Genomic DNA, 18039 nt, shown 5'->3' with positions numbered 1-18039 from the left:
AGTGGGGGCGGGGGGTCTAAGACATGGGGTGGGGTGGGAACCAGGTGGAGGGGAGCTATGGGGGGGGAAAAAGAGGAACAACTGTAATAATCTGATCAAGATTTATTTAAAAAAAAATAAAATCACCATTCATGTTTGTTTATTTATTTATATGTTTATTGACTTCAGAGAGGAAGGGAGAGGGAGGGAGAGAGAGAGAGAGAGAAGCATCAATGATGAGAATCATTGATTGGCTGCCTCCTGTACATCCCCTACTGGGGATTAAGTCTGCAACCCGGTCATGTGCCCTTGACGGGAATCGAACATGGGACCCTTCAGTTCGCAGGCCCATGCTCTATCCACTGAGCCAAACTGGCTAGGCCCCAACAGCAATTATTTTTAAGCTTTGTGAGTCAGATGGTCTCTGTCAAGACTACTCAACTCCTCTGTCATAGGGTACCAGCCACAATAGACAATACGTACACAAATTAACATTGACAGGTGCCAATAAAACTTTATTGACAGATTCCGAAATGTGAATTCATATAATTTCATGTGTTCTATTTGAAAATCATTTAAAAATGTAAAAAGCCAGTCTTAACTCTTAGCTGTACAAAATCAGGCGGTTGGTTTGATTTAGCCCATGGACTGCTGACCCTGTACTAGACTCAAACATTTAGACTCATGTCTCTAAAAGAGAGCCTAAAATAATTCCGGATAAATAAATGGATAGGTATCAAAGAGCCCATATAATTATAGCCGGCCCTCTGTATCCACCAGTTTTGCATCTCCAGATTCAAACAACTTTGGATAAAAAATATTCCAAAAAGAAAAAAAAAATCCCAGAAAGTTCCAAAAAGCAAAACCTGAATTTGCCACACGCTGAGCGTTACACTGAATCTACGTAAATTAAGTGAAATGTGGCACATCCTGCTGCATGTAGCCTATATACAAATATAGGTTATGTGCAAACACTATACTGCTATATAAGGGACTTGAGCACCCAAGCATTTTGGTATTCCTGAGGTTCCAGGACCAAACCCCCTGTGGATTCTAAGGGACAACTATACAAAGAATATTCTAGAAATCTCAGTGTCCAGAAGGTCAAGGACACTTTGAGGGTGAAGATCAACATCCCCCTGTCATGTCTCCCTCCTAAAGGAGGAAGATGCAGGATTTCAGGAAGTATCTGTAAATGGGAGTGCCCACAAGCCAGAGTTGGAGCCATGTTCTAAGGGAGAGAAGATAGCCCTCATGTCCTGTCAGTTCTCACACTCTCTCCTCTCCACCACTGCGCTCTGATGTGTGTGTGTCTTGCACCTTCATGATTCAGGGTTTTTGGGCATTTCACAGAGAAAGAGAAACTTGTGGATGCAAAAATATTGTAAAAGATGTCACCTTTGGATAGACATTTCTCCAAAGAAGATGTACAAACACTAATAAGCATATGAAGAAGATGCTCAACATTGTTAGTCATTTGGAAAATGAAATAAAAAACCACAACAAGATATTATTTCACACCTAGTAGGTTGGCTATAATAAAAACAAGGGAAAATAACAAGTGTTGGTGAGGATGTGGAGAAACGGGAACCCTCCTACACGGCTGGTGGGAAAGAAAAATGGGCAGCTGCTGTGGAAAACATTTGGCAGTTCCTCAAGAAGTTAAACATGGAGTTACCATATGACCTGACAATTCCACTTCAGGGTATTTACTACCCAAGAAAAATGAAAACCTATGCTCATAGAAGAACTTGTCCACAAATGTTCCTAGCAGCAACATTCACAACAGCCAAAAAGAAACAACTCAAATGTCCATCACAAATAAATGGATAAACAAGTGTGGTCCATCCACACATTGAAATATTTTTCAGCCAAAAAAGGGAAGGAAGCACTGACACTCATTACAACATGAACTTCAACACATTATGCTCCGTGGAAGAAGCCAGTCACAAAAGAAGCCACATATTATATGATAGCATTTATAGGAAATATCCAGAACAGGCAAATCCAAAAAAGTAGATTAATGATTGTTAGAGATGGGGATTGGGAGTGACTACTACTGGGCACAGGGTTTGTTTAGGGGTGATGGAAATGTTCTAGAATAAGATTATGATGGTTGCATAATATTTTGAATATCATAAAAGCCACTGAATTATACTTTAAAATTGTGAATTTTTGCCCAGCCGGTGTGGCTCAGTGGTTGAGCGTCAACCCCTGAACCAAGATGTCACTGGTTCCATTACCGATCAGGGCACATGCCCAGATGGTGGGTTCAATCCCTAGCAGGGGGCATATAGGAGGCAGCTGATGGATGATTCTCATCATTGATGTTTCTATCTCTCTATCTCTTCCCCTTCTTCTCTCCCTAAAAATCAATAAGAACATTAAAAAAAGAAGTGTGCATAGTATTAAAAAAATTGTGAATTTTATGTAATGTGAATTTTATTTCAATTAAAAAAAAACCCAACTCAGCAAGCATTGACAAATGCCAGACAAGAAGAAAAACAGATGATATATAACCTAAAATGGTCCCTATATTCTTTACCTAAGAAGAACTGAAATATGATGTTGGTTGAAATAATGAGAAAGTTAAGCCTGAGAACTTGGTCAAAACTTTTAAAGTTTTTAGAAATCAACTTTGTTTACAAACAAAACACCCCAACACACTATCCTAGTGAGATTTTCTATTTGAAAACCTCCAGTGACAGTGGTAGTGGTGGTGATATGTAAAAAAAAATGCCAAAACATTTGGTTAGACATGTCCCGTAAAGAGAACCAACAAGGGGAGCAATGAATGAGGAATGAACAGCTAGGGTAGGCATTTCACCCTCAGAAATTTGAAACCAGAATATATCTCAGTTCAGGAGTCAAAGAATTAGAGACTTTCTGGCCAAAAGCCCTAAGAAAATATCATCATTGGAAAATAAAGGAGCAGGTATTTTTCTAGAAGATTCTATATTCATGAAAACTAAAAAAGAAAAACCAGATTAGGTTAGTGTCTCAGAAGTCTCAAAAGATGTTAATAAGAAAAATATCCTTATTTAAATTGTTTTCCATTGAATTTAAAGTGGAAGAAAAGCTCACATTAAGGATGGATGACTTCATCTACAATTAGGGCATCAGAATTCTGGTTTTAAATTGTTTGCAGAGAGAAACGGTCTTCACTATAATGAGAAGTCACCTACACGAGAAAGAAAGTTCAACAGCAGGACCTAGAGACAGCAGCAGCAGACACTACAACAGGAGCTCGGGTCCCTTTGCTGGCATATGGAGGACAATGGCCCGATTCGGCAGATTATGGATGGAGAGTGGCCCAGAGGTTGTATGCCGGACTGCTAGGTCAGGTTTCTGCTGGGAAGGCAGCAGAATGAATGCTTTGGTGGAGTATCAAGGTAGCAAAGAGCTGAAAGCCATATATCCATGGGGAATTCAAAGGGGAGGGAAATGGTGTTGCTATGTGAGAATCGGCTCAGAGTCAAGGCAACAAGTGTGAACCTGTATGGGCACAAATCAGCTCCCAGGCAGGGCCTCCCCCAGAGGTACACACAGGCATGGACACAGCTCTGGTGACAGACTGGGGCTGAGTCTGGCACATGAAGGCTGTGAAATGGGTAGAGCGGAATTGACTAGAAAGTAGGGACTGGTCTAGGGAGAGGTTCTGATCGCAGGCAGAAGTACATTCATCATGCACTTTCCTAAGGGGAGGATGCACGTTTTCACCAGGTTGTCAAAAGGTCTGTCACCCGCTATTTTATGAATGGGACTGGCAGTTAAGGGTAAAGGACAGGCATATTGTGACAGCCCCATGATGTGGATAGGAACTGGAAGAGGTGATGCCAGCTGGTCATGCTGGAGATGGTGTAGGTGCAGGTAAGGACACGAATGGACAGTGACCTTCATTGCAGGAATGGAGTGTGAATGTGATGAGAGAAAGCTAATGCAGGGAAAGGAAGTCCCCTGGACCCAGCAATTTCCTCCAGGAACTTGCTGACACCTCATACATACATGTGCACAGAGATGTTTGGACAAGGTTGTTTACTGCAGCATCACTGGTAAAGTGAAAAAGAATGAACTCAATGCCCCTCAATAAGAGGCTAATTCAATACCTTAACCACAGCTGTGCAGTGGAATCTCATGCAGTTATGTGGAGAAAATGAGATGGACACATGAATAGTAATAAGGAAAGATATGGACTAAATACTAGATGGAAAGAGCAAGTTGCAGGAAAATGGGCAGAATAGATCCCTTTTTTTGCAAAAGAAAAATAGAAAATTAGTTCAGTCATGAAAAGGAGTGAAGCACTGACACTTGCTACAACATGGACAGACCTTGAAAACATCTCAGTGAGAGGGAGAAACCAAGATGGCGGCATAGGTAAACACCGGAAATTGCTGCCTTGCACAACCACTTCAAAAATACAACTAAAAGACAAAATGGACATCATCCAGAACCACAGGAAGGCTGGCTGAGTGGAAATTCTACAACTAGAAGAAAAGAGAAAAGCACACTGAGACTCAGAGGAGGTGCAGAAGTAGAGTGCAGAGGTATGGAAAGGGCTGGCAACTGAGGACACGGTTGTCTTTCTCAAACGGGAGGGAGACTCAAGCTCCCGACTGCTCTGAACTCCAGTCCTGGGTGAGACTCTGGGGACCCAGACTCAGGCGGCTTTCTCTCTGAGGTGCTTGCAGTGATTACCATGGGACACTGAGACCTGGGGGTCTCTTAGGGCAGGGCTGAGGATCAGCCATTGCTGTTTGCTCCGCCCTGTGGATTCCTTGAGACCCCGCCCACCCAAGCTGTGCGCAGAGGCTTTTGCATATGAATGGCCTGGTCCTTTGAAATCTAGAATTACCTAACAAAACTGCAGCTGAGTCAAAGAGACCCAGAACATCCAAAAGAAGGCCCAAGGCCCCACAGAAACCTGCACTGCTTCACAGCTGGGCCTCATCTGGGCACCTCTAAAACCCAAACAAAGAAGAGGAATCTACAGATCTCTCCATAGCTCCTGCTGGGTGGCCTCAGGCAGAGGCTAAATTTGCACCTCCTTAGAGATCCAATAGCCAGAGTGGGTACCCAATGGTCAGAGTGGGACCATCCAGATTACAACTCCTCAGATCCATAAGGGACACACTCAGGGGGCAGACTCAGTGAGCACCAAAGCCCCACTGAAGCAAGTCTTGCCTCATAAGGGTGTCTCCAGCACAGAAGTTCTCCCATTGTAGACACAGCTGATTCCCACAGCCAATTGGCCTGGAGGTCAATTCCTCCCAGTGATGCCAACAACAATCAAGGCTTAACTACAACAAGACTGTGCACACAGCCCACAAAGGGGTGCACCAAGAGTGTCCACCTCAGGTAACTGGGAAGGCTGAGCCACTGGGCCCTATAGGACACCTAGCACACAAAGCCACTCTATCAACACAGGGAAGGAGCCAAAATGCGGAGACAAAGAAACAGGTCACAAATGAAAGAAATGGAGGAAAGCAAACTACTGGATATAGAGTTCAAAACCACGGTTATAAGGTTTTTCAAGAATTTTCTAGAAAAGGCCGGTAAAATTAGTGAGACCCTTGAGGATATGAAAAAGGACCAACTAGAAATTAAGCATACACTGACTGAACTAAAGAATAATAAACAGAGATCCAACAGCAGACTAGAGGATCGCAAGAATCAAGTCAAAGATTTGAAATATGAAGAAGCAAAAAACACCCAACCAGAAAAGCAAAAAGAAAAAAGAATCCAAAAATATGAAGATAGTGTAAGAAGCCTCTGGGACAACTTCAAGCGTACCAACATCCAAATTATGGGGGTGCCAGGAGAAGAGAGAAAGCAAGATACTGAAAACCTATTTGAAGAAATAATGACAGAAAACTTCACCCACCTGGTGAAAGAAATAGACTTACAAGTCCAGGAAGCGCAGAGAACCCGAACAAAAGGAATCCAAAGAGGATCACACCAAGACACATCATAATTTAAATGCCAAGGGCAAGCCGCGCGCACCTGGGTCCAGGTGAGGCCACGCACCCCCTGGGTCTGGGTAAGGCCACGTGCCCCTGGGTCCGGATGAAGCCGTGCCCCTGGGTCCGGCCGAGACCCAACCAGAGGGAATCGAACCTGCATTACCACCATTTGTCCACCATCCAGAGCAGTGGGGTCAATGCTGACATGTACACATAAGGAACTGGTGGACATTGATATTGGGTCTCAAAAGAACTGTTGGTCCAGAAAGAAACTCACTACAGACTGATTCATTTGACTGTCAGCATAACTATTATTGCTCATCTCACATTCAGTTCATATATCTCTAGTGACACATGATCTCGCTCATCTAGGGGAAATGATGAACAACATAGACTGATGAACAAGAACAGAACCAGAAACAAGGAGGCATCGATCGGACTATCGGGCCTCAGAGGGAGGATAGGGGAGGGTGGGGGGAGGGAGGAGAGATCAACCAAAGGACTTGTGTGCATGCATATGAGCCTAACCAATGGTTAAGTTCAACAGGGGGTTGGGGCATCCGTGGGGAGGGGTGTGGGATGGGAATGGGGGGATGAGGACAAATATGTGACACCTTAATCAATAAAGAAATTTTAAAAAAAAATTAACATGAGACAGATGAACAGGAAAAAAATAAAATAAAAAATAAAATAAAATGCCAAGGGCAAAAGACAAAGAGAGAATATTAAAAGCAGCAAGAGAAAAACAGTTAGTTACCTACAAGGGAGTACCCATACAACTGTCAGCTGATTTCTCAACAGAAACTATGCAGGCCAGACAGGAGTGGCAAGAAATATTCAAAGTGATGAATAGCAAGAACCTACAACCAAGATTACTCTACCCAGCAAAGCTATCATTCAAAATTGAAGGTCAGATAAAGAGCTTCACAGATAAGAAAAAGCTAAAGGAATTCATCACCACCAAACCAGTATTATATGAAATGCTGAAAGGTATTCTTTTTTTAAAAAAATATATTTTATTGATTTTTTACAGAAAGGAAGAGAGAGGGATAGAGAGTTAGAAACATCGATGAGAGAGAAACATCGATCAGCTGCCTCTTGCACACCCCCTACTGGGGATGTGCCCACAACCAAGGTACATGCCCTTGACCGGAATCGAACCTGGGATCTTTCAGTCCGCAGGCTGACGCTCTATCCACTGAGCCAAACCGGTTTTGGCTGAAAGGTATTCTTTAAGAAGAGGAAGAAGAAGAAAAAGGTAAAGATAAAAATTATGAACAACAAATACATATCTATCAACAAGTGAATCTAAAAATCAAGTGAATAAAAAATCTGATAAATAGAATAAACTGGTGAATATAATAGAATCAGGGGCATAGAAAGGGAGTGGACTGACAATTCTCGGGGGGAAAGGGGTGCGGGAAGAGACTGGACAAAAATCGTACACCTATGGATGAGGACAGTGGGGGTTGGGGGTAAGGGCAGAGGGTGGGGTGGGAACCGGGTGGAGGGGAGCTATGGGGGGATAAAAGAGGAACAAGTGTAATAATCTGAACAATAAAGATTTATTTAAAAACAACAACAACAACATTTCAGTGAGAGAAGCCAGAGTGTGTGATTCCATTTAACAGGCACGTCCCCAGAGACAGGCAGTGGGTTAGTGGTTGTCAGGGAGTGGGAAGGGGGATGAGGGTGAATGCTAAGGGGGATGGGGCTTCTTTTGGGGTGATGAAAATATTCTGGAACTGAATAGTGGTGATGCTTGTGTAACTTTGTGAACATACTAAAAACCACAAAAGGCTGCCATTACTTGATGTAGGTCTTGCCCTCAGAAGAGCACTCTGGCTCAAGCGTTTTATTCACTCATGTATTAAATATGAAGTCCTATGGGAAGTCCCAGCTGTCCCTGTCCCCCAGGAGTGTACAATTGAGAACAGGATATAAGACACATAAATCACAACATGTCCAAGTAGCCTTGGATGCTAAATCTACGGGCGTGCCACCTCAGGAGTCACTGCCACTTCTGGCAGATCAGTTCTGTGGTCCCTAACTAGGAGATGACTCTGTCATCTAGGGGACACTTGGCCATGTTTGGAGACATGGTTATGTTACAACTTGGGAGTGGGTGGGTGCTCTTGCAGGTGGAGGCCTAGGATGCTGCTCAACAGCTACAGTGCTCAAGATGGCCTCCCACCCTCCACCAGGAATGGTCCAGCCCCAAAGAGTTGTCAACAGTGCTGAGGAGGAAAAGCTCCGCCCTGATCTGACATTTTCCTATTCAGCTCAGCAATTAAAATCTCAAGTCTCCAATGTGAGAGAGCATTGGACAAGGGTCTTCAGAGAAGAGTTAAGATTGTCATCAGTAGTAATAACATTCCAGAGAGAGGGGAGACAAAAGTATAAGACCTGTTTAAGGGATGGCAAGCGCATTCGGAGAAATAGTGAAAGACGAGGCAATGAAAATGGGGCTGAATGGAGACAAGCCTTGAACCAAGCTAAGTAGGATATGGTTATGACAAAGGGGAAGGGCCAGTCCATCAGTTTGGCTAACAAAAGTAGAGAGAAATTGCCCATCCTTCCCTCCTGACGTAGCCAAGGAGAACCGAGGCAGGAGGAGATAAAGAGGTAACCCAGGTCTGAAGGTTACGAAGTGATGTGAAGCACGCGTGCTGGTGGTGAGCTGAAGGCTAAGGAAATAGTGCTCCTAGGACAGGAGAGGAGGGGTGGGCCCTTGTAGCAAGAGACAAAAGTTAGGCTATGTAGACCCCACAAAGGGAGAGGAGAAGCTTACAACCAGAAGTCTGGTGGGGGCACCACCTTGTTGCCCTATTGCCACTTCTACCTCCACCATCTAAAATAGCCACTAACTGCTGAACCTTTCCCTTGCACTGGTCTCCCATCGATTAGAGCCCAGCTGACAAATACATGCTCAGTTGTGATCTAAGGGCAGCAATTAACTGAGTCACAAAGGGCTTCCAGAAATACTTTCTATTTACTCTCAGTTGTCATTTTAAGAGTTGGCTGTATAACCATACCATGATTTACACAAATAGCGAGCTCCTAAAATAATATATCCACAGTTTATGCTTTAACTTCGGATCTGAATGTCAGTGGCCAATGGTTGCTAACAATTATAAAATTCTCTAGCATCTTCTCTCCTCTTAACTTTCCAGATGATGTTATATTAAAACACTTACAGTATTTAACTAACTATAAGGTGTTTGAGGTTTGGGGCTCACAAATATCTGCTGAATGGACAGAGGACCAAGAGAGCTCCTCACATAAAGAAGTCCCTCATAAGTGAGTTCTTCTAGAAAATGAAGACTTCTTTGAAAAAGCGGAAGCATATCCTTCAAGCCGTTTTCTGTGGGGCTGGAATTCCAAATTTATTTTTTCTCAAAGCAGGCTACATCTGCCTGTACATATTCTGAGAAGAACAGCAGAGGTGGGAAAGCGCTGTGTTTTCTTTGGGTTCTCCCTGGCCAGGGTGGAGCTGGAACATATTTGTGGGCTGGTAATTTTTTTTGGAAGCTGCTTCCAAGGCCTTACCCCACGGATCACCTTTTGGACAGAAACATATCCTAGAAACATGGCACTGTCTCTAAAAGATAAACAGTTCCTATTTTAAAATGGAAGCATAATTAAGTGCTATTATGACTTTAGGAATGGACTTCTATATCGTTAGGATGATTTCAACACACTTCCAGGGAACTAGGTGCTCATGAGTCAAGCCTTCTGCCTTTCTGTGGGGACTGGTCCCAGTCTAATCATTCTGGTCTCCATCAGTCCTCACACTTCCTGGTGCTCAGTCCTTGAGTTACTCTCCCTTTGCCTGCAGAGTCCATTTCCAATCACTCCTTCCATCTAAGAATCTCTTCAATACCTCTTCTGTCCAGCATTATACACAATGGCCAAAGGGGGAGAACAACCCAAGTGTCCATGGACAGATGGATGAATGGATAAACACAATGTGATCCACTCCACCTAGACAGTGGAATATTATTCAACCTTGAAAAAGAAGGAAATTTTGACACATGCTACAAGGATGAAACTTGAGAGCATTATACTTAGTGAATTAGCCAGACACAAAAGAACAAATATTGTAGGATTCCACTCAAATGAGGTCCCTAGAGAAGTCAAAACCATAGAAACAAAGTAGATGATGGGAGCCAGGGATTGTGGGAGGGGAATAGGGAATTAGTGTTAAAACGGGGACAGAGTTTCAGTTTCAGTTTGGGAAGATGATAAAGCTCTGGAAATGGATGGTGGTGATGGTTGCCCAAATATGTGAATGTACTTAATGCCACTGAATTGCACACTTGAAATGGTTAAAATAGTAAATTTTAATGTTTCAAAATTTTGTATTTTGCCAGTTTAAAAAAACTCACTTTCCTCTGATTCTTAATTGGTTTCCTGCTCCTTGAAGGCTATGCTCTGGCCCTCTATGCTCCCTCTCCACCCTCTCCCTGGGTGATCTCATCTGTTTTCATGACTGAAATGACCAATTGTATGCTGACAGCTCCTAGATCCTGACTCCAGCCTGGACTGTCCCCCTCAGTTACAGACCCTGAAATCCAGTTGTGCATACTGGAAAAGGGCCCCACTTAAGTGTCCCACAGACATCTCAAGCTGGGCAAGCCCATGACTGAACTCCTGAATGCCTCCCCCACCCAAAAGCAGCTTCTCCTGTGGTCCCTCACTCATTGAAGCAACATGTTCCACCTGATCCCCAAAGTCAGACATCTGGGAATTGCTCTGGGGTCCTCCTGTCTCCTGTCCCACAGCAAGTCACCAGGTCCCAGAGAAACCCACAATTCTGTCTTCCCCCGTACCCCCAAGCTGGGGTTGTCAGGCAGGCCCTGTCGCCCTTTGCCTGGACTATGGCAACATTAATCTCTTCCATTGCCAACATCCAGACTCCAAGATTTCTGGTGCATCTACAAAAATCATGCCTGATCATAAAGCTGCTTCCACATACATCTCTCAGCCCAGCACCAGAGAGACAAATCCCATTTGTCTAGCTGGGGATCGCAAATGTTTCCTGTAAAGGCCCAAACAGTAAATATTTTAGGCTTTGCGATCCACATTCTATCTCTGTCACAAATACTCAACCCTGCCATTGCCATGCCAAAGCTGCCAGAGATGGTAGATAAATGAATGGGTGTGGCTGTGTGCCAATAATACTTTACTTACAAAAACATGCTGCAGTTGGCTAATACTTGCTCTCCTCCTAATCATCCTTGTATTCTGCATTCAACTTGCTGAAAACGCAGCCACACCACTACTGTACTTACTGACGGCCTGCAGGACATCAGTACCCAGAATCAGCTTAAATCCATCTCCTGGACACCTCTCTTGGACCCTCCTCTGTACACTCACTCACTGTGCCATACAGAGACACCAATTCCTAGTCAGGGCACATATGCAGCACAGTCCCTTTTTGAAGCTGGTTTCCTTTCCTAGTAGGTATTTGGTCTTCATAACCTAATAGGATAGTACTCAACTGAGAGAACAATGAATGAACAAATGTCAGAGACTCAGAAAGCAGGTCTTCCAGCAAAGGACTGGACACCACAGATCTGACAACTACAGGCAGAGGAGAAATCTACCAACAATCTAATTCATACTTAGAATAGCATCCAGACCTTTCCCATGGCTTCTGCCTCTCCTTTTTTTTTTCCTCTTCTCCTTTTGCTCCCAGGCACCAGACACACAGCTGCCTTTCTCAGCCTTGACCAGGCCCAGCTCATTCCTCTTGCTCCAGGACCTTTACACCTGCTGCCCCTCCCCCCTCCACCTGGAAGGCTCTTCCCTCTGAAGTCCACAGGGCCATTCCCAGTCACCATTTCAGTCTCAGCTCAACTGTCACCTCCTAAAAAGTTTCCCTGGACACCAGTAGTCTAGTTCTTAACCTTACTTACACACACACACACACACACACACACACACACACACATATACACTCAAAATAACTGCAAATATCTTAGTAGAAATAGGCTTACTGTAACAGGACCTTACAATTGCTTTGTTGGGTCATTACATGTAAGTTTTACATATTTTTAATGGCTTTATAAATTCTTTTAAACATGGGCTATGGCAGCTGTAATTTGATTCACAGTATCTGAAATCCACTTGCTGTATGTATCACCTACAAGTTTGGGAAGTCAACTATATTTTTCAGAAAGTCATTGCAGTCACAAAAATAAAAAATAAGGAGTTGCCAGAGCATAAAACATACAAAACCTATGTATCATAAAACAGGAATGCATTTCAGGAAAAAATAAGTGAGCTGCAGCAAGGAGCAAGGCCAAGGCCATCTGCCCCTGAGGCTTAACTCAAGTCCTGGCATGAAGACCAGGTCTCACCTCCAAGTGGCTGATTCCAGACTTCTACCAGTGGCATTCAAGAGCCAGTGATAACAGAGAAGAGAAACCAGTGTTTAAATGTCCTCATCTCCATGTTCTGCCTACAGGGCTGGTCACTCCACAAAACCTATTCCAAGAGTATGATGTTTGGGGTGTAATTTCAGAAGGATCTAAACCACAACCAAGATGTGGGACTGTGAGTGGCTTGTTGGTGTTTCATGATTGCAGAGAACTTAGGTTTGCAGAGTGACATATTTATACCAATGGATTTCCACGCTAATGGAAGGGCATTTCCCACCCTAAAACAGGCAGCGTAAGGCTTGTCCACTCAATCAAGCAAGACATATTCACTCACTGTCTACTCAGCATTTGGTACTGGGCAGGAAACCAAAATAAAAAAATAATCTCAGGCCACTTCAATTTATCCCAATAATAATAATAATAATAATAATAATAATAATAATAATTACTCTTCATTGAGTACCTATTATGTGCCAGGCCCTGTACTAAGAAGTTTATAGATATTATTTCTAACAAAGCAATCATAAAGCTACTATTACCTATTTCACATTTGCCAAATCTTACCTGCAGTCAGAGAGCTAATAAACGAAGGTGCCATACTTTAAGCCCCTCTGCCAGGCCCCAAAGCCCACCTCTGCAACATGTTCTACATCCAACCTGCAGTTTTTCCTTTTCTCTTCCCTCTGCCCTGTTCATCTGATCTGAGCTGCACTGAGTCTCATAAATGGCTGTATGGATCAGATAAGGAACAACTCTTAATTTCTACATATGCTTTCCCATAGCTGTGCAGGAAACCATTTATTCATTTAACAAATATTTATCGAGGGCTGACTTAGTGCCAGAATTATTCTCAGCCCCAGGAGCACAGAAGTTCATAAAACACAGAGCTTCTTTCCCTAATGGAGCTGACATTCCAAGAGGAGATAATAATAAAATCAATATGCAAAATATACAGTGTGTTAGACAGTGATAATGCTAAGGAGGCCAAGAAAGCAGGGAAGGAAGCTAAGAGAATGGCATCACATTCAAGTGGGAAGGTGACATGTTTGAAAAGGACTGAAGACAATGAGGGAGCAACTTCTCCCAACCCCCCATTATCTGGGCCAATAACTTTCTGGGCAGAGGGTTTGAGGAACTTCTTGGAGGCCAGTAAGTAGTGGAGTGAGCACAGGGGATCATGGTTGGAGATGAGGCCAAAGAGATATTGAGATGCCCTGGCAGGTGTGGCTCAGCTAGTTGGAGCATCGTCCCATACACCAAAAGGTTGTGAGTTTGATTCCTAGTCAGGGCACATACCTAGCTTGTGGGTTCAATCCCCAGTAGGGGCACCTACAAGAGGCAACTGATCGATGTTTCTCTCTCACATCAATGTTTCTTTCTCTTTTCCTCTCTTCCCCCCCCCCCCCCCAAAAAAAAAATCAATAAACATATCTTTGGATGAGGATTTTTAAAAAGAGATTTTGGGGTGGGCAGCAGGGTGGGGGTGGGGTGGGGTCTGGGATGGAGGGAGAACTTTGGCTTTTGCTCTAAGTGAAATGGGAACTGAGGAATACACAACAATATGACCCCTCCCCCTTCCAGGTTAACAGGCTAAAATCATCTGGGCAACAGGTGATGGTGGCTTGGAACAGGGGGTAGGCAGTAGAAGTGGCCAGTCATGGTTAGATTCTAGGACCCCACTGAAGGTGGAGTGGGCAATTTTGCTGATGACTTAAGAGAAAGAAGAATGGAGAACAATGCCAAAGTTTTGGCCTTAGCAGCTGAGAGAAGCCAGTAGATACTTATGAAGGGAGGCCAGAGCCTCGGATGAGCAGAATTGGGGGCACTATCTTGAGCTCTGTTTGGCCACCTCCTGTTTAAATTGCCGTCAGAATCATCTGGATGTGTCTACAGGCAGCTGGCCAGACTTTTCTGCTGGGAAGCTCTCAGAAGCCTATCTCCTCATTCGTCATCTTAGTCTGAGTTTCCCAGGCACGAATTCCCCCAGACTCGCCCACTCCTTATCTCACATCCTACTACTTGATTCTGTGTCTTCCTCTACTCAAGTTCTCCCACTCTTATTTTTTCCTCTAAGAATCAGTTTGCTGACCTTGGGGTTTACAAAAAGTATGTAGGTAGTTATCAGTTTTCTCTCTAATTCCCAATGCATATTCCATTCATTCATTGGACAAAATAAGTACACACAGTGTCAAGCATGTGTCTAAGAAAACATGGCCTGTGGTGGAGCTAATTGTCATTTACATTCTAGAAAGGGAATAAAAACGCCCTTTAAAAAAATCATTTCAGAGGAAGGAAAAGAGAAAGAGAAAGGTGGGGGAAGAACATTGCCTCAAAATACCTCCATATAAGTGCCCAGGCCAGAGATTGAACCCGAAACCAGGAATCAAACCCAACAACTTTTGGTGTATGGGATGATGCTCCAACTGACTGAGCCACACTGGCCAGGGCAAAAGACCCTTTTTTATATGTAAGTCCACATTCCCTTATAATAATGCCAAAATCCAAAAAGCTCTGAAAACAGGAAATTTCTGGTAAATTTGGCACAGACTCACTTGGCAACAAATCTGACCTGAACTGACAAGAGGTTATTGATGGTCCTTATCTACCCTATTTAGTGGCACTCTGCATACAGTTCCATGCAAATATATGAGTGTATGTATTGGATGTGTCCTGGGTGGGGCTTTCAGACACTAGGTTAGAACTTCTACTTCCCTGTCCCAGAGTTCATGAGGGTCCCCCCAAGCAAGACAGTTTCTCTGAGAACTTATTTTTTAAATAGTTTCACATTTTACAAACAAGTAGATATGTATGAGGGGAGCCTATTATTTAAGTTATTGGCCAACCTGCAGTTAATTAAAAAGACCCCAATATGTTATAAGATATGACTCATTTAGTCTCTGGAATTTTATGAGCAAAACAACCACACATGACTATAAAAACCCCACAATAACATCCAAACTTTTGACTCAATTATAATATTAATTAAAGTTAAATTAATTAAATATTGATTGATATTAATTTTATAACTCCAATCTGAAACTACAATTTTGATCTAAGGAATAAAGAGCCAGATAAACAATTTCGAAGCATCTCCATTTCTGGTGCATGGCTCCATGCCAGCAGTGCTTCTGTGATAAATGTAGTTAATAGATGAATATTAAGGTAATATGTGCCCTTCACCCAGAAAGCAAATATCATCTGAATTTCAAAGGACTTGTTCTGCTAATTGGGGTAATTAATAACTCTGTCCTGTCCTCCTGATTCCCCTTTTGAGCTTTTGGAGGTTTATCTGGAAGAGATAAACCTAAAGGGCTAAATATAATTCAGTATTGCTTTTACTGTGGGGCAAACCATATGAGCAAATAAAGAGCATTTCAGGGCATGAAACAAAAAGGTGAAAACATATTGAAAATATGTGCAGTCATAAAAAAAACTGTTTTGTGTCATTATTATTATCATTATTTTGTTGGGGAAGTCAGAACTGAGAGCCTTGTATATGTTTGATATTTTGGATTAGCAAAGATAGAGCTGATTGGGAGGGGGAAAAAACTCATGAGAGTCTGCACTGACTGTTTATTGCACAAAACAAGGAAATAATTAGAGGAAGGCATCACACGGAGACGCAGGAATGAGGACTATGGGGGAGCGCAGCCCTGGACTCCTGCGCTGCATCCTGCCCTTGTCCCTCATTCCTGCGGGGCAACCAGGAGGTTAAAATTAAAACGATGAACCACCCCCGTCGCCGCCCTAATGGCAGGGTCAGCTCGGCCCCGGGGACCCTTGAAATAGCCACTAGGAAACCCAACTCTCCTAGCGCAGCGGAGAGAAAAAACCCACAGGGACGGAGCCGGAGGGAGCGCCGCGGCTCCCCGAGTGCGAAAAGGAAAGGAATAAAGAGCTGGGGAGGGGGGTGTATCTTAGGGGTGGGACTTGGGTGTACACACACACACACACACACACACACACACACACACGAGAACCGCAGGAGAAAAGGCCACCGAGGAGTTTGGGCCACAAGTTGGACTCTTTAACAAAATAATAAGATAATAATAATACCTTTTGGTGAAACTTTTCTCGCTTCGCGATCAGTCCAAATAGGGGAGGTGCGAGGTGCGAAGGAATGTGGGGTTAAGCGGGAAGGGACTGTCGAAGGAGCTAAAAAAGCTCCAGGATTTTGGGGGGCGGGGGGGAGTGAAAAACGGGTTCCCAGGAAGCCAGATTCTCTGGAGTTTGTTGTGGAAAAGTGAGAAGGAGGAGGGGTTCCCCTCAAGACAAGCGCACCGACTTTTGGTTAAAAAGTGAGAAAGCGGTTCCAGGGGCGCCCTCAAATTCAGGATGTTTGGGGAGTCAGCACGAGAAGAGGGTCCCAGAGCACTCCAAACCCAGGCATTTGGGGTAAAGGTGAAAAGAGTCTTCGAGGCCGTTCTAATTGGAAGTTTGAGGTTAAGAGAGTGAAGGGTTCCGGGAACCCCAACTTGAGAGGTTTAGGGAGTAAAGGGAAGGAAAGGGGCCCACAGGCGCTTCTAATTCAGGAAGCTTAAAGGAAGTTTGAGAGAGGTTATCGGGGCGCCCCCGATCCCGAGATTTCGAAGGTAAGATTGAAACGAGTCCCCGGGCACACTACCCCGGAAGTTTTATAAAAGTGAGGCGACGGATCCCCACCTCCTCCCGAGTTTGGTTAAAAGGAGGGAGAGGGTCTCAGGGAGCCCCTAAACTCAGCCGCCCCTGCGGGACTGCGAGTGCGAAGGCGGGTCCCGCGGGCGCGCTGTCCGGGACGTTTCGATGAACAGTGGGGGATGCGATGCTCGCCCCCATCCCCAGTCCAGGACCCCCACGGCCCCCAGCACTCCCCGTCCCGGCCAGCCCGGGCGGTCGCATCGGTCACCTGGAGTTCCGGCCGGGAGTTCGGGCAGCGGCTCCCGCGGCGGCGGCTGCTGCGTGTTGGTCCCCGTTGGTAAGTAACAGTCTCCACGGCTACAGTCTCTATGGCGGCGGCGGTGGCGGCGGCGGCTCCTCCTCGAGCTCCCGCCGACCGCCTCGCGCCGCCCGCCCGCCGAGACTGGGCGGGGCGTTGTTACCGGCAACGGTTACCAGGCTCCACGCCCCACCCCTTCAACGGCCCGCCCATGCCCGCCTCCAACGGGCGCGGGAGGGCAGGGCGAGAGGCCTTGCGGCGTCCCATTGGTTGAACGCTGTGCCTGTCTGAAAGGGCGTTCCCGGCGAGGAAGAGGACGAGGCCCGACCAATCGCCGCGACGAAGGGCGGGGCTTGGCGGGAGGCGCGCGGGCTCGCAGGGTTGAAGAGCGGGTGGCGCGCGGGGGACCTGGGCTAGCGGCGCGGCTCCCGGAAGGCCGAGTTTCCGGAACCCGCGGGCCCTCGTTTATGGCCCAGACGATGAAGGGGTAACCAGGCCCTGTCGGGGTCCGGCGTCAGCCCGCTCTGACCCGCTGCCTGTTTTCCATAGCCCACAAACTGAAAAATTTTAAATGTTTTTTATTTAAATGGTTAAAAAAAACCAAAAGGAGAATCTTGTGGCATGTGAAAAAAACATGAAACTTTTTATTTGACTGAATCCAGTAGTTTCAACGCCTTCAAAGTTTGGCAAACTGGCCTGTGGACCAAATTCTGTCTGCCTGTGTTTGTAAATAGAACGTTATTGAGACACAGACTCTCAACTTCCTTTAAGGGAGATAGAAGGCAGCTTTCACACTACA

General features: G+C 44.9%; 1 protein-coding gene across 6 annotated transcripts in view; it reads right to left on the bottom strand.

The window, feature by feature from the left end:
• The window catches only part of RFX2 (regulatory factor X2), a 97235-nt gene extending 79856 nt beyond the window's left edge, over positions 1 to 17379 (bottom strand). For 5 of the 6 annotated variants that reach the window (XM_079772017.1, XM_079772018.1, XM_079772020.1 and 2 more), the window contains exon 1: positions 17211 to 17379. The gene's annotated coding sequence lies outside the window, so the exon portion shown is untranslated. The remainder of the gene's footprint in view (positions 1 to 17210) is intronic. The other variant, XM_079772014.1, reaches the window with a different exon arrangement.
• Positions 17380 to 18039: the final 660 nt, after the last annotated feature.

The sequence above is a fragment of the Cnephaeus nilssonii genome, assembly GCF_951640355.1.
Source record: "Cnephaeus nilssonii genome assembly, chromosome: 5".
In the NCBI taxonomy this organism is placed as follows: Eukaryota; Metazoa; Chordata; class Mammalia; order Chiroptera; family Vespertilionidae; genus Cnephaeus; species Cnephaeus nilssonii.
Note: the sequence above shows the minus strand (reverse complement) of the source record. Positions and strands in the feature narration are given on the sequence as shown.